Source organism: Canis lupus, chromosome 30 (genome assembly GCF_048164855.1).
Source record: "Canis lupus baileyi chromosome 30, mCanLup2.hap1, whole genome shotgun sequence".
NCBI lineage: Eukaryota > Metazoa > Chordata > Mammalia > Carnivora > Canidae > Canis > Canis lupus.
In genome coordinates, this window is record NC_132867.1 from 24,692,872 (window position 1) to 24,709,493 (window position 16,622).

General features: G+C 36.8%; 1 long non-coding RNA gene across 1 annotated transcript in view; it reads right to left on the minus strand.

The window, feature by feature from the left end:
- Positions 1 to 11,185: 11,185 nt before the first annotated feature.
- Positions 11,186 to 16,622, minus strand: part of LOC140621302 (uncharacterized) — a 41,169-nt gene continuing 35,732 nt past the window's right edge. Inside the window, exon 4 of the long non-coding RNA XR_012021026.1 lies at positions 11,186 to 11,956. This is a non-coding gene — a long non-coding RNA (uncharacterized lncRNA). The remainder of the gene's footprint in view (positions 11,957 to 16,622) is intronic.

The following is a 16,622-nucleotide window of genomic DNA, read 5'->3' on the forward strand; positions in this document are numbered from 1 at the left end:
AGGTCAAGAAAAAGCTGCACATTCACTGGGTCTGAGTTTCAATCTTTTATTGACAGTTGTTAAACTAGGATATGCAATATTTATTACCTGGGGGGAGGATGTTTGGAGAATAGGATTTCATATCTTTTTTCCCTTACGTGGTCAGGATTTCCAGTCTTTGTCTTGGGCCTTGTCTGGCTTCTTGTGGCTTTATTTTTGGATTGCTGTCAGCGAAGACCTCTGGCTTTGCCATAGAGCTAGCTACCACTTCCTCTTTGCTGGTCTCCAGCATCTTATTAAAATCTAACTGCCTACTCTAACATCTCCCCCTCTCCTATCCCTTTGTCCTGACATTTAGCTTCCTTCGAAAAACATGTTAGTGATTTATTACATACATTAGGTAAAAAAGAATGGGAGGTTTTCTTTTTTCAGGAAAGACTAGAATTTAAGCATTTATAAACAAGTATCTTTACAGAAATTAAGACATATAATTCTCTAAACTTTATTAATACCAATTCTTCTAAGCAGAGATGATCTTAAAATTGTGTGCACAGGAGGTCAAGGGAACAAGGGAAGGCAACACTGATTTGACTGAGCACTTCAGTGGGTTTTAATTCCTTGTTTCCTTTCACTAGTCTTGGGTACTCCTGTTCCCTGAAACCATGTGCAGCCCCTGGTAACTCACTAGCAAATTCACCTCCAACATGGTGCAGGATGAAGGAGAAATACCAGAATCATCCCCCTACTTTCAGAATTTCACTTTGGCTCTTTTGCAGACATTATCTTCATTTCTTTCTATTATTACTTAGGTTCCCCTTTGTAGCCTGTCCTAACTTCATGCCTGCTTCTCCATTATCCCACAAGTATAGACACCACAGCTAGATCTCAAACACAGGGTCTTTTGCTTTCTTTTTTTTAAGATTTTATTTATTTATTCATGAGAGACACAGAAAGAGAGAGACAGAGACACAGGCAGGAGAAGCAGGCACCATTCAAGGACCCCGATGTGGGACTTGATCCCGGAACTCCAGGATCATGCCCTGGGCCGAAGGCAGATAGATGGTCAACCGCTGAGCCACCCAGGTATCCAGAGGATCTTGGCTTTCTAATGCAATTTTTCTAAAACCACTCTTCGAGAGTAATATGTCATATTGACAATCACCTCCAATGGTGGCTATTAAATTCAAGTACCTAGGAAATATTGATCAGGTTATTTTTTTAGCAGACTTGCCTCAACTTTTCAAAATTCATTGATGTCTATGTGTCTGCTATGAGGTGTTCAGGGACTAGTTCCATGGACTAGTCCCTAGTTCAGGGACTTGTGTCATGGAACCAGCTCTGACCAAACTGCAATGGCAACATTTCTCTTTGCCAATCCCTCACCTCAGTTTGACGGATCTTCTGATTTCTCCATCCTTAAAACCTATTTCAGAAGAGTTTCTGCCTTCATGTTCCATTTTTAGCCACTTTCAAATGAAGTCAACAAATAACCTCATCTGCAAATAACATGTAGCATCAATTGTAGCCTCTGCTAAAATCATTTGTGTCTGAAACAAAAATTTTGCAAAAACTCTTCCTTCCCAACTAAGTAAAGAATTTTAAGAATTTCTAAAGAAGTATTTGGAAAAATAAATTTACTTCAACGTCCCTAAAACTAATCATCATAGGTGCTACCTTGCTCCACAATAAATTAGATGAATATCTTATTATATAAGAATGTTGCTCAATGTTTGTTTGTTTGTTTTTTAAGATTTTATTTATTTATTCACGAGAGACACAGAGCGTGCTGGAGAGAGGCACAGATACAGGCAGAGGGAGAAGCAGGCTCCATGCAGGGAGCCGGACATGGGACTTGATCCCGGGTCTCCAGGATCACTCCCTGGGCTGAAGGTGGCACTAAACCATTGAGCCACCCGGGCTGCCCTGTTCAGTGTTTTAAATATATAATCTGCTAATAATAATGGTCATTGAATCATCCATTGACTCATCTAACAATTGGTAACCTATTATGCAAGAGGTCTTATACAAAGTATATATGTCTGTGTGTATATATGTGTGTTATATACATAGATATGTATATGCATAATGTGTAAGTAGTTAGCTACGTGTTTAGGAGAAAATTGAATAACAATTAAAAAACCGTGGGGTACAGTAAGCAATGCCAGTTACATTGATAAGTGTATTCACTTGAATTTGGAAAAATACAAAATGAATTTTTGTTCTACCTATTTGTACAAAAGGAGCACTTTATTCTTAGAGATGTTTTATCTTTATTTAAATCTGCAGAGTTGAAATTGATAATTCATGCACTTTTATGAATTTATTTCAAGAGAGCAATTGTTGATTTGTTAGTTCCTTTTGTTGTCACCTTTAATCTCAAGATAATAAAACATATTTCAATCTTATTTTCATTTTACCCAGTTTGGTCTCTTCAAAATTAAATTGTACAGTCTTAAAATTCATGATACAAATTATGAAAAATGAGTGTGGAAAGTCCTCGGATACCATCAATAGGCAATTAGTCACAGAAAACGTGTGACAGAGATTTTAATATTTACATAGCACTTGGAAACATAGCTGCAGTTTGCATCAGAATCTCAATGTCCTGTCACTGATCTTTTTCTAGAGGCGATTAGTAAATATTCTGGAATATAATTTGTTTGTTTGTGTGTTTTTTTATTTACTTGAAGTATAAAGTTGTAGCTGGTTGAACCATTCACCGGGTTCAACCACCTACCGCTGGCAAAATCCAAAGGTAGAGAAACAAATGATGGTGAAATGAGAAAGGAATTTATTTCAGTGATGCCAGCACTGAGAAGACAGTGGACTAAGGTCTCAAAGACTGTTTCCCAAGTGCTGAAAATACTACCAGGTTTACATAAGGAAAGCGTGAGGCAAAGGTGGGGGGGTATGTGCAGGTGGCCAGTGCAGATGGGCAAGCCACGTGAAATCTGTCTCTGTCTTGGAGTCAATCAGGGATGGGACCTTTCTGGCTCAGTGCAGTCCATATTGCTTAAGGGTGTAGTTTTGGTTCCCATCGAGGGATGCTTTGCCCTCATGGTCTTGAAGTCAAAATGGAGGAGCCAAAGTCCTCTTTTATAACAAAATGAACTTTTTCATCTCTGTTTTCTAAACTGAAAAGAACATTTACCAGAAAGGGAGACAGAACATGAAAGACTCCTAACTCTGGGAAACAAAGTAGGGGTGGTGGAAGGGGAGGTGGGCGGGGGGGTGGGGGTGACTGGGTGACGGGCACTGAGGTGGGCACTGAACGGATGAGCACTGGGTGTTATTCTATATGTTGGCAAACTGAACACAAATAAAAAAATAAATTTATAAAAAAATAAAAACATTTATTACACACACACAAAGTATTATTCAAATGTCTCTTTCTTTCCATTTTGTGATAAATATATTGCAGAAATGGACTAAATAAATCCTTTGCCCTTCTCTATATCATGTTTGTTACTTATGGTTTTGAGGTGCTCTATTGAAACTGCTTAAAACCATAAAGTTGAACAAAAATCAAAATGGCCACACTAATGCTTCAGCGAAGGCTTGATTTTAAAGTAACTTTTTTCCCCTCTTTTGCAAACCTCCCCTACTCCCTTGTTAGCCCTTTGCTTCAGGAACCTGGTAGACCATAAGATACAATGAAGGAAGGTGGCAGTATTTACATAACTCCTTCAAAACTGACTAGATCCTGTATTTCCCCGTAAAAAACCCCAACCCTTTCTCCAGGGGTGTGCAGTTTTTGAAAGCCAGAGACTGCTGCAGTCTCCGTTGCCTGGCAAAGCAATAAAGCTATCGTTCTTCTTTATCCCAAACTCTGTCTTTGAGATATATTCTGGCTCCAAAGCATGGAGGTCAGTTTTTTTTTAATTTTTTTTTTTTAGTTTTTATTTATTTATGATAGTCACAGAGAGAGAGAGAGAGAGGCAGAGACACAGGCAGAGGGAGAAGCAGGCTCCATGCACCGGGAGCCCGATGTGGGATTCGATTCCGGGTCTCCAGGATCGCACCCTGGGCCAAAGGCAGGCGCCAAACCGCTGCGCCACCCAGGGATCCCTGAAGGTCAGTTTTCAACAACACTGTCTGACTCTGAGCTTGGCCATGGCACTTGCATCATCCAGTAAGAAGTTAGTAGGTATGATTCAAATAGAAACTCGTAAAAAGTCCTTGGTCTTTCTATTTTGCTCTTGTCCCCCTGCCATTAGCATGAGAAATGCCAAGGCTAGCTTGCTAGAGAATGAGAGATTTAAGGAGCTCAGTCAAGATGCCCTAGTCATTTCCGCAAAGGCCATCCCGGCTCAGTATCAGTCAAATGGTCATGAGAAGTACGTGATTCCAGCCAAAATCAAGAAAGCTGAAGAATATAGGGGAAGAAAATAATTTTCCCTCTACTCTTCTAAGTTCTTGGCTGAGATTCCCCCCTAAAACTAAAGGCAAATTAACAGGCAACAAAAAACAAAAAACAAAAGTTCAATAACATATAGTATGATAACATGTATCCATAGGGGATGTGGAGGGTGGTCACCAAATATGGGGCGATCCGATTGGGTGGAGGCTGATAGCACAGGTGGTGAAAGAATTCACCCAAGGTGAAACAAAGGAGATAGAAGTCTATTGAAGACAGCACAAAGGAGCAGTGGGCAGGACACCAAAGGAGAGACTGTCTACCAGGAGGCAGTGGTGAGGGGCTGTAGTTAAAGGAAAGGTGAGGAGGTATGAGAATATACGGAACTTTCCTTTGTTGGTACCTGTGTCTGAGTATAACTCATTGGTCAGCTACAGTTTATGGATATTTTGAGGTAGGTCACCTAATGGGCCTGTTTGTATTCAGCAGGGGCCAAAGGGTCGTTGTGGGCCCTTCTACCTTACTCAGATTTCCATCATTCAGGTTGGTTGCCTAAAAGTGGCCTCTACAGGTAATACCCAGAAAAACTGAGTAAATCCACTACATGGCTCAAGGGGTCACCCTAAATGCAATCTCCAACTAAAGACAAAAGAAGATAGTCAGAAGGTGGGGAGCCAGTTATGGGAGGTTTTCAGGTAAAACAGAAAACAAAGATATCACTGCTTTGCAGATTTAAGTCTCTGCCTCCTCTATTGGTAAGAATTTCTAGAGAATTTGTCATCCTCTCCATGTCCTCTGACAGCAAGGAAGACATCCTTATGAACTGACATTTCTGTTATAAATGTAAATGTTTCTTACAAAAGGGTAACTTCTACTTGGTTTTCAGAACTTCTTCTGCTCTGTTGTCTCTTAAAAATAATCAACCTAAAATAAACCTTATGCCAAAGGTATATTCTGGAATGACAAATTCTGCTCTTCTTCAAGAGTAACCTGGGTAGTTAACTAGCATACAAAATACTTAATTTCTATACTATTGAGGTTTTATGACCATTTATGACAATTAATAACCTATATACTTTCCTCTTACATGATTTGATAGAGGAGTTTCTTGAAAGAGGACTACCTCCATTTTGACCTCAGTATGACTTTCTAACTCATTAAGTTCTTCTTTCCAGTTTATCTCTTAATTTAGGCAAAAGACTCAGTGGGCAAAGCATCCCATGATGGGAACCAAAATTACTCCAGCAAGCAATAAGGACTGCCCTGAGTCAGTTAGAACCTGAGTCACTGATCCCAAAATATTGATCAATCTGACCTTTATTTCCACTTGCACGTACCCACCAACTTTTATCCCACATTTTCTTTATATAAACCTAGTAGTAGGGGCACCTGGGTGGCTCAGTGGTTGAGCATCTGCCTTCAGCTTAGGCTGTGATCCCAGCGTCTTAGGATCAAGTCCTGCAATAGGCTCCCTGCACGGAGTCTGCCTTTCCCTCTCCCTCTGTCTCTGCCTCTCTCAGTGTGTCCGTCATGAATACATAAATAAAATCTTTAAAAAATAATAAAATAAATAATAAAATAAAATAAAATAAAATAAAATAAAATAAAATAAAATAAAATAGAATAAAAACAAAAACCCTCTTTGGAGACAGTCTTTGAAATATTAGTCGGTATTTTCCCAGTGTTGACCTCGTTGAAATAAATCCCTTCCTTGTTTTACCACCACTAGCCTCTCTGCCTTTGGATTTTGTCAGCAGTGAGTGGCCAACCCCAGTTTATTGAGATCCCCAAGCTGGTGCCTTTTACCCCTATGTCCTGGTTACATTATTATATTTATCTGGGTTACAATTACATTAATAGGATAACTAATCTTTCACCAACATTCCTCATCCAATTCATCTTTCCCACCCCTGGGGTTCTTCTTTCTTTTTATATAATAGATAATAAGATGTTTCTGCTCAAAACCTCTAGTAATCTTCTGTGTCTATCAGATCAAGCCAAACTCCTTCCTCTGGCATTAAAGCACTCCAATGTCAGCTCACAAATGCTAATACTTGTGGCATCATCTCCATTAGAATGCCCTTCCCCCTCCACTCCAATGTCTACAAATATTACCCATTCTAGAGAATGGAACTGAAATCCCACCTCTTTTTTGATTAACCAGCCAAGAGTAATATTTTTTTCTTTTCCAGATGATCTCAACTTGTTCTTTGTTCATACATGTCTTATGGCACTGACCACATTCTGATTTATAAAATAGTTGATATGTGCCCAACCCACTTTATGCCCTGCTTTACAACTAAGGCAGAGATCTGGGTCATCACCCTTTTTTCCTCAGTCACTCTTCTTGCATGCTCCTCGGTTTGTCTTATCAAACCCACTACTAATGGGATGCCTGGGTAGCTCAGCAGTTGAGATCCTCCCTTCAGCCCAGGGAGTGATCCTTGAGACCCACGATCGAGTCCCACATCGGGCTCCCTGCACGGAGCCTGCTTCTCCCTCTGCCTACATCTCTGCCTCTTTCTGTGTGTCTCTCATGAATGAATAAATAAATATAATCTTTTTTTTTAAAGAAATTTTTAATCATGTTAATCATGTTAACTGCCCACAATATAGCTGTTCTTCTAAGAAATTGGAAGAGATGGTGGGAACCCCCAAGGGAAGTAACTAACATTGTTGAAGTTCTCTTAGTCTGGGGAACTCCAGACAGTGGCAAGTCGAGAGCATGAATGAAAGGCAATTTAAATCCATATCCAGAAATTATGGCTTTTGTGAGGATACTGCTCTCTATACCATTGTGCATATTCAGAGATAAAGCAGGGACAATGACCATGTGTGTGTAAAATAATTGTATAATTGGAAATTTCTCCACATTGCTCTCATGAATAAATAAATTAGATCTTAAAAACAAAACAAAACAAAACAAAACCCCACTGCTGCACTCCTTTCCTGACTTGAATTTCAAGTGTCCCAATCTTGGACGACTGGTTCCTCTCTTTTTAGCTCATTTTTTTTGGTCTCATATCCCACCAGTTCTACCATCTGATGAGTCCTGTACTTTCTCACTGCGCAGAAACATCTTTTTATTATACAAGCTGGGTGGCATGGTTTATTTTTATACACGCGTGCATTTTTTTCTCTACTTCCTTGGACTCTCTCTCCTGTCTCTGTCTTAATCATCCGGTAAAACCTCAGCTCAGAATAAGGCACATTTTCTGCCCCTTCCACAGCTGCATCTTATAGCTGTATATGGCTGGAAAAAATCATACAACCATTGTATTGGTTAATTTTATGTGTTAACTTGACTAGACTGGGGGGTGCCCAGATATTTGGTTAAAGGTTTTTCTGAGTGTGTCTGTGAGGGATATGTCTGGATGAGATTAATATTTAAGTGGATAAGCTGAGTAAAGCATAGTGCCCTCCCTTGTGTGGGTGGACCACATTCAATCCATTGAAAGCCTGAATAGAACAAATATGCTGAGGGAGAGAAAAATGCCCTCTCCTTCTCGCCCTCTGTCTCTGACCATCTTCCAAGCTTTCAGCTTGCTTTCAAACACAGACTTGGACTGAAACTTAGATCATCAGCTCTTCTGGTTTGGAGGCCTTCAGATCCAGACTGGAACTTACACCATTGGCTCTCCTGGATCTTCAGCTTGCCAACTGCAGATCTCGAAAATTCTCAGCCTCCATAATCACATGAGCCAATCCCTTATAATACAACTCTTTTTTAATAGATAGATAGATATCCAAAATATAGAAATAGATATGTTTTTATACATATTACTCGTTCTGTTTCTCCAGAAAGCACTGACTAATACAATCATGTTGATTCATCTCACTTTAAATTCATGACCAATATCTTCAATGTAGCTCTTAGTACTATATAAGCATATATTCCCTTTGTTAATTCACTGGTTTATTTTTTTATTTTTAAAAATATATATATTTATTTATTTGACAAGAGACAGCGTGCACGCATGCAAGCAGGAGGAGGGACAGAGGGAGAAGGAGAAGCAGACTCCCCACTGAGCAGGGAGCCCAACACAGGGCTGGATCCCAGAACCCTGGGGTCATGACCTGAGCTGAAGGCAGAGGCTTAGTTGTGTGAGTCACCCAAGTGCCCCTAGTTCATTCAGTTTTAAGTGGCCAAATCATACGTCCCTTTTCTTTTTAGTCATCCCAATGTTCTTTTGCTGTGCTCATGATCAGCTATTGGCCTTGCTTCTTATTTACTTAGAAAACGGAGACAATCAAAAATTAATATCCATATGTTCTTGCCTCCATCCTATCAAGGTATTTCTGTCTTTATTGTATACTTTGTCTAAAGCTTACTTTCCTTTCTAAGGAAAAACCTTCTCCATATTCATTGAATGGAAGCCCTTATCTGCTACTGAATTAATCTTACAAGCAATCTTCATGTTTCATATGCCATCAACTCTTCCCATTCTGCCAGATTAATGCTATCGGAATACCATGCTTCAATATTCATTTTTATTATCAATATTAATTCTATTATCATTTTTTTCAACAAGGCTTCCTCAAGTATCTCTCCCCCTTTATGGTTAAACTTCTCTCCTCTGCCCCCATAACAATTCTATTAGCTAAGAATAGTTTTTCAAAATCTCTGCCTCAGTTTCATCATCTGAAAACTGTGCACAATTATAGCATCCACCTCTAAGAATTCTGTGACAATTAAATAAGTAAATCACCTGATTGGCACATAATTAATAAGTGTTAGATATTTTATAAATAATCTTTTATACTACAGTAGTAGAATAGAATATTATATAATAAAATATTGTCTTTACTTCTCTTTCTTCTCTCTCTAGAATCCACTCTTAAGAATTGAAGAATTTGTAAGAATTTGTTGCATGAGTGTGTAAGAGGGTCCTGCTCAAGGTCCAGTTAAAAAATAGAGAAACCAAGCTAGATATTTCCCCAAAAAATGGGCTTAACATAGGATGTTGGTAATACGGGACAACTGGGTGGCTCAGCAGTTTAGCGCCTGCCTTCAGCTCAGGGCGTGATCCTGGAGACCTGGGATTGACTCCACATTGGGCTCCTTGCAGGGAGCCTGCTTCTCTCTCTCTCTCTCATGAATAAAAAAAAAAAAATAAGATTAAAAAAAAAAAAAAGGATTGTTGGTACTAGGGGTGTTACAAAACTGGAGGACTGACAGGATGACTATCATCCCTAGAGCTATGGGAAAATGAGGAAGAAATAGTGTTACAGGCACTAGAGACTAGGGATAGAGTGGAACTGCTGTCTCGGAGATTGAGATTGGAAGAGATACGCAAGAGATACTGTCCACAAACAGAGAAAGACACAACCAGAGATGAAAAATTTTGGGTCTCTGCTGCTTATGCCTTATGATCTCCCATTAGTGCCTCCACTTGGAGAAACCCAAGATGGAGCCCACTGGAAAAGTCACCTGGAAATTGTTTGCACATACCTGGTTCACGAATTACCTAGCAGAGTAGGAGTTAAAAGAGACTAAGTAAGTTTCCAGTTAGGAGGCATTTCGATAATTGTGGCTACACGAAGAAATATAACTTTATCCTAATTCTAAAGAAGTCAGAAAAAAATCGCTGAAAATCATTTCATGATTTAAGATCTAAAATTTCATCAATTATTTTATTCATCCATATGGTTATGGCACAATATGACAGTGGAATTTTCTGCATGGAGAATGATTCTGGCTCTGGTTGTAAGGACATGGAAGTAGGTAGTATTGTAAGCACCATCGATAAGAAGAGAAAAGATATCCAGAGATGATGGATGTTATTTGTTATACATAGTCAAATCCATGAATGACTTTTGGGTGGAAAGAAACTTGTTTCCACTTGCATGTGGCTGTCACCTTTTTCTTTTACCAATTGATTGTTGTAGCTGTCTGTGTGTATGTGTGCGTGTATAGAATCATACAATATGGGGGGCAGAATGATACCTGACAACTTGGTTTTGAGTTCTAGATTTGGCTTTGTTATCTGTGCGTTAGGCAGGTGAATTGATCACCTTAGGCCTCAAATACCCTACAAAGAAAATAAGGAAAATGTTAGTACTTATTCATAATGTTGTATTCAATGAGTTGAAGTATATGTAAAATTATTTAGAACTATACCTGCCACTGGATTAGCACTACATAGATGTTACCTGTCATTTTTGCTGTTTCTGTTGCTAATTTTGGTGTAGGGTTTTACAATTTTTCCTATTGTTTATTTTATCACATATTTCTCCAGATTATTTAGATTTCCACAAATTAACATGATATGTAAAGGTTATCAAATAGTCCATTCTATGGCTTGATAAATAATTTCTTCATCCTGTAATTTATCCTAATCTAAGTTTCTCAGTGGCAGCTTGGAGTTACTCAATTGTAAATGAGCCCATATGAAGTAGAAATATAAACACAACACTTGCACTGGTTTGAATACCTGATTGAATATACCCATCATTCTGTCTGAAGAATGGACCACAGGATATAATTTGATATATATATATATCGATATAAAATTTTTTCTCCCTGATATTATGCTCAAATCTTTAATCATGGAACTAAAACATTTTCCTAGGAAACTTCTCTGAGTATTACAGGGCCTGTGGAATAGGCCGTATCCCTTTTTCATCAAGAATATGCTTCCCAGAAGGAAAAGAATTGGGTCCAAATAGAGCTTATATTTCAGTTCCTTCTTTTATAACCTCTACTTGTGTCAAGGGGACTCTAATACCGTCAGTCACTTCACTACCAAGAACAGTGATTAAAGTATAAATTGCATGAAGTTCACAACTCATCAGAGATTTTTACAGATGACAGGGATTGATGTTATATTTTTTATTGGCTAACCCATAGCATGGGAATAAAAAGTGTACCTACTTCCCAGATTGAAACTTTAACAAAATCATAATAAAATGTGTTTAGATTCCTTCTAAGACATTTCCGAGAATATCTGCACACACTGTGTATGTATTGCATATTTTTTCAAGTGCTGACTTTCTATCAGAAAAAAATAAAAGTACCTTCTCAGAATCTTCCTATTCCCCAATGCCTTTCCAGTATAACTCCTCCATTAAGCACCTAGTTATTAATTATTGCTTATAATAGGTAATTTAGTTGAGACCTATTCCTGTCCTTCCAGAAATTTTAATGCAACGATATCCAATAATCATCAAATAGATGTTCAGCCTTTTTACTATTACCAAAAAGTTTTTTGTGTGTGTTTTATTTTTTTAAATTTTTATCCAACAAAATGCATAGATTCTACATATTCAGCTCAATACATTTGACAAGGCACAACACATTTCTTTTGCTACAGAGTTTCCTTGTGCTTCTTTTAGTGTTTGAGAGACCCATCCATGTTGTCACATGTTTCAGTAGTGGTTTCTCCTGATTTCTGAATAGTACTACATCATGAGGTTTTACCACAGTGTGTTTATCTGGTCTCATGCTGACAGGCATTTGGTTTGCTTTCAGACTTAGACTGGATTTATAGTTACCAATTACTGATTATTAATTTGTGGTGATATGAGTGTATTCAAATATATATATGTGCTTCCATGTGTGTATCCAAAAATCAGATGTATTTCCCCAGTGGACAAACTTGTAAGCCATTGATTCATTCCCTAAAAAACAAAATAAATGATATTTTTTCAGGAGAGGAAATTATTTTTTTTTCCATTATGCATAGTTTCTTTTTATACCATATTCATAAAACATTTGTCTGTCCCTATGGTCACATATAGTCCCCTATATTTTCTTTCATAAATTTTATGGCTCTAACATATACTTAGATCCATGATCCAGTATGAAATAAATATTGCTTATAAAATGGGCTAGGGGTTGAAAGTGAGGTTTATTTGTTCCATATGAATATCCAGTTAATTCAGTACCATTTGACTTGGTATCCACACACAAAAAAAAAGTTTTAATGATGTTACAAGCATAACAACTTTGGAGCTTGATACTCCTCATTTAACTAGCCTAATTTGAATTAATTTTTCATGTCATGGGAAGGATATCATATTATGGGTTTTTAAAATTTTTTTAAATTTTTAAAATTTAAAAATTTTTCGAAGATTATACTTATTTATTCATGAGAGACATAGAGAGAGAGGCAGAGACATAGGCAGAAGGAGAAGCAGGCCCTATGCAGGGAGCCTGGTGTGGGACCCAATCCTGGGACTCCAGGATCATGCCCTGATAAAAGGTAGATGCTCAACTGCTGAGTCACCCAGGTGTCCCTCATATTATGGTTGTGGGACTATCTTTACCTAAAGACATATAATAAATATAACATATAATATAATATAATATAATATAATATAATATAATATAATATAATATAATAAATAAATTTAATATAATATAAAATGATAGTTGTTATGGACTGAATTGTATCTTTCCAAAATTCATATTTTGATATAAAGTCAATTCAGACTTTATTTGGAGACAGAGCCTTTAAACAGGGTCACCTGAGTGGCTCAGCTGTTGATCATCTGCCTTCAGCCCAGGGCATGATCCCGGATCCTGGGATGGAGTCTCGCATTGGGCTCCCTGCAGGGAGCCTGCTTCTCCCTCTGCCTATGACTCTGCCTCTCTCTCTCTATGTCTCTCATGAATAAATAAGTAAATAAAATCTTTTTTTTAAGAATCTTTAAAGAGGTAATTAAGTTAAAATTAGTTTGTTTGGTGGTCCTTACTCCAATGATCAGTGTCCTTATAAGAAGAGAAAAAGACAGCAGTGATGCATACACACAGAGCCAAGGCCATGTGAGGATATTAACCAGAAGGTGGCCATCTGCAAGCCAAGGAGAGAAACCTCAGGAGAAATGAACCTGTTGACACCTTGATCTCGGATTTTTAGCCTCCAGAATAATTAAAAATAATACATTTCTGTTGTTTAAGCCACCCAGTCTGAAGTATTTTGTTATGGCAACCCTAGTGGACTAAAACAGCAGCCCTAGTAAACTAATTCATGGTGTTAGCCAGAAACAGATTTTCTGAATATAGGCATAGGTTGGCTTGAGAACAATCCCTAAGGAAATTTTATTCCTTAGCCCTTTTGATCATCCAGAGACGATGGTATGTGTCCAAGACAGGCTAAGACAGCTAACATAACCCTTTTCCATTGTAAGAAGCAATGATCATGGACCTACCATAGTCCTTTCTTGCCCACCCATTGTGTCCTCTTGTCGCCTGCCTTCCCACAGCAGACACTTAAGCCCAGATTCTGAAAATTTGTCTTTATAAGTTCAAGCTTCAAACGATTACTCTATCATATTCCTGCCATTGGGTTAACTTAGGCCCAAACAGAAGAAAACAAAAGGAGTATCAGTATAACCCTCTCATTTTTCCCCATTTATGACCGATTAAAGGAATAGGGAGACAATAAAGATAACAAAGGAGAGAAAATTCTTTCCCCTTCAGTCTTCCTGGTGTGGGCAGCTATGAAAGTCAAGTAAAAATCGTGTAGAGCAGCATAAGCAATGCCAGCTTGAATTTTGTCCATGCCAAGTTAAATAACAGAAATTACCATTTCATGAGTGAATATAAACTACTGGGGATGTGGGGAATAAAGGCTAGAGTAACCCAAGATCCTTTCCACCATGATTCCATTATCTTTAGTAGTTTAATATTTTCCATTTTAAAAAAGGAGCCTGTAAAGGATGTTAAAGCTTTAATTTAAGTCTTGACTACTAAATTTTATGTATCTTGTATTTTAACACAAAATACACCATTTAGGGGAAATAGAGATTCTAAGGCCTCTGAAATAGAGTATTCTAAGGCCTCTAAAGCCATCCCAAACATCAAGAGGATCTTGAAAAACTAATTTTGGATGAAATTAATATAAACAAATGAATGTAAAGTACCAATTTAATTGGATATCAATTCTAAAATTAAGAGCTATCAAAAATTCAGAAGTTGTATGAATTAAGAGTATTACTTAATATTTATGACAGAATAGTTGTTACATGAGGTGAGTCTGCAATAGCCACATTTTTAGCCACATCAGCTTCTGAAAAACTTTAGCATTTTTTTTATGTTGTCTTCTTATTTGTTTAATAAATTTCATTTGAAACCTTACCAAAAAATACTATATACAAGCAATATTTTGACATTATGATTTTAGGAAAAAGCACACATACCAGTTTACTTAACACAAAGATTTTCTTTGACAAATGTTTTATGAAACAAATTTAAATTGTACAACTTATATGGAGGAGTCCAAAACTCTTTTTGTTTTGTGTACTTATATGAAATGGGAGAGATGATGGGATACCATATGCTATGACTTTGGTCAGTTGTGTGCATTTGGTTTTTCCATGATTTTCCAGGCCTTCAGATTTAGCCTTTATTTTTCCCTAGAAGTATTATCCTATGGTAAAAATCTATTTTAAATGTATTTTAGCTCCTAAAAGATTGAAAAATTTTCAAAGAACATGATATGAAAAGAAGAAAAAGGAAAGAAAGCATACATTAAACTCTACCACATTTCATTTATGGAAAAATTGTATTTAATTTCAATTTATAACTTATATAAACTTATTTTCAGTATTCACTTGACATTCGTTTCTGTCTGAAAATTGTTTGGGAATTTTGAGTTAGGATGGTATGTATCTTTTTTAAGATTTTATTTCTTCATGAGAAACACAAAGAGAGAGGCAGAGACACAGGCAGAGGGGGAGAAGCAGGCTTCCTGCAGGGAACCTGTTGTGGGACCAATCCCAGGACCTCGGAATCATGACCTGAGCCAAAGGAAATGCTCAACCACTGAGCCACCCAGACGCCCAGTATGTATTTGTTTAAAATTAAAGCTAAAAATCTTTTTTACTTAATTTTTTTCACTTAGGTGTAGAGTCCTCAGGAATGAATTAAAGTGATAAGAAAAGGTATGGGTATTTTATGATTTTAAAAAGTAGTTCTACCTTTAAAATATTTTACAAATGGAATCAGAATAAAACTATCTTTACTAAGTAGTAGAATCCATAGCACTGGTGTGATATAAAACATGTGTGCTATTATTTTTTCTCTGAATGGCCATAGACAGCTGGTGCTGGAGGCATTATTTGATTTCCAGTGAGGTGAAACCCAGCATCTGAACATAGCAACCCCTTGTAAAATGACACCTGTTTCAAATCTAAAAGCTTCAAGGCTATGTTTTATTGTTCCATATATTGTCCTAAGATCTCGATAAAATACTCTTAGGGGTTTGGATTTCCCACAATTCCTGATGGTGACAGAGTAGCACAAAATTCAACTGCCACTCAGCAAAAATGTCACTCAATATTCTTTACCTCTTCAGTCTCTTTATGTATATTGTAGACCTCAGTTTTAACCTTTCACATAACATGCCAAAGTAACTGCTTTTATAAACTGGTTAGCACAAGACTCCATAGCATATTATCTTATCCAAAGAAGCAAATAACACAAATTTATCTAGAATACTTTCTGTTAAAAGTAAATAAAATGCATTATGTTATAAAAGCTTAATTTTAGACTATAGTCAACTTTTTTTTAGTACTTTCAACATAACAGTAATAATGGTTTACTCTAATTTCCTATTTAAAGAAGACACTTATTATCTTTGTGTAGTTTGAGATTTTACTGTTGAAAAAGAATTCTGCAAATGCCACTCAGTAAATTTTCAATTTGGGACACCTGAGTGGCCAGCCTTTGGCTCAGGGCTGGAATGCCTGGATTGAGTCCCACATGGGACTGCATGGAGCCTGCTTCTCCCTCTACCTGTGTCTCTGCCTCTCTCTCTTTTTGTGTCTCTCATGAATAAATAAAGTCTTTTTTTTTAAAAAAAAGGAAAGTTTCAATTTTAGATATCTGAGAAAATATTATCACAGTTTTCTTAGACTAACAAATTTTTGCTGATTTTTTAAAAACAAAGTAATAGGCAATATTTTTCCTATTTTTATACCATATAAACGTATATTTGCATAAATTTGGTAAATTTATATATACTATATATTATATGCTATAATTACCATAATATTTACTGTATATGCTATAAAATGAATTCATATAAATAAATTTGAGTATTTACATATTACATAGAAAAGAATTAAAGGAAAAATATAAAATATATAAATATATAAATCCAGATGGTATTTAAGCCTTCTTTTTTCCCTTCACATTTATAAATGTGAAGGGCAAGCTAATATTAATTATTCTTACAAGAATAAGATAAATTCTTCTTTAAAAAAAAACACATGTTTATTTAGTCTTCCCTTTTGGAACTGAAGGTAAAGAGAAACCAGTATTCTGGCGACATTAAAAAAT